This window comes from Camelina sativa, chromosome 9 (assembly GCF_000633955.1).
Source record: "Camelina sativa cultivar DH55 chromosome 9, Cs, whole genome shotgun sequence".
In the NCBI taxonomy this organism is placed as follows: domain Eukaryota; kingdom Viridiplantae; phylum Streptophyta; class Magnoliopsida; order Brassicales; family Brassicaceae; genus Camelina; species Camelina sativa.
The window spans coordinates 6741137-6742449 of NC_025693.1; positions in this window are offsets into that span (position 1 = coordinate 6741137).

Genomic DNA, 1313 nt, shown 5'->3' on the forward strand with positions numbered 1-1313 from the left:
TTCTCTTTCACCCTTTTCTCTTTTGGTTTTCAAGTCTTAGGAGAGGTTTCTTATTTGATCTTTCTAGTAGGATGGGGGATTCTTACTTATTTGCTATGGTTCTCTTTTCTTCTTATTCTTAAGACATACAAGCATTTTGCTAGACTCTTCTTTTCTTTCTTTTCTTTTCTTTAACTAGAACCATCTTCAACAAAATTTTACTTCTCATCCTTTCACTAGAGCTTTACTTAAACACATTCTCCTCTTAAAGACTCTACCCTTTTTCTTTCTCTTTTTCCTATTTTCTTTTCATAACAGCCAAGTTCCAAACCCAACAAGTGAACCACCTAGTCCTATCTAGTTTGAAAATTGCAAACTAGAACTATACAAAGCTTTACTCTTGTCAGTTCAAACCTAACACTTTCTACCAAACTCAATCCCAAAAATAGGCCTCACACACACAAGAATAAACATGGCATGAAAGAAGGGTTGGTTAAGGGGTAGGAAAACTGATTTTAATGGTTTAATCAGTTAATTGGATCAACAAGAGTGGTAAAAAGGAGAAAGATGATCCAAATATGTATATGGTATCCATGAGTTTAAAGCAATGCACACATTGATAATTGTAAGTCAATATTAGGTTCTTATAAATAGGAAATGACATCAAATCATAACATGCTTCAATTTAGACCAAATGCAATGCAGGAATTCAAGGCTTGGTTCAATCTTATGCTTCTAACTACTCAACTAGCATCAAAGTACTATTAACTTGGGCATTGATCCTAGTTTAGTGAATTAAGCAAGCTAACAAGGCAAAACTCATCATAGATCCCTAATGCAAATATTTAACAGTCCTACATGAAACATGCTAAACAAGATCCTAATATGCAATGCAAACTACATGAACACTCTTTTTTTTTTATAAAGATTTTTGCAAAACATTTTCAAATTTTTAGGGTTTTTCTATGCCTTAGATGCTATGCAAATGCTAACATGATTATGCTAAAAATTTGAAATAAGAAAACAAAACACAATGTCAAATGCTATCTCAAACCCTCCCCCAAATTTAAATCACACAGTCCTCTGTGTGAAAGAAATTTTGTAGGAGGATTCAAGACCTAAAACAAAATACAATATGAAATGGTATGGTATTTACAAGGAAGGTGATAATGTTACCTCATGGATTGTGGAAGAAGCTGTCCACATCCTCATTCATGCTGTCAAATGTGTAGTTGGGGGCTTGTTGGTGACTTGGAGAAGGTGATTGGGGCAGCTCGACGAAGGCAACCGACTGGGACTCGGTCGAGTACGTGCTCGAGTGGGGGGGGGGTCGA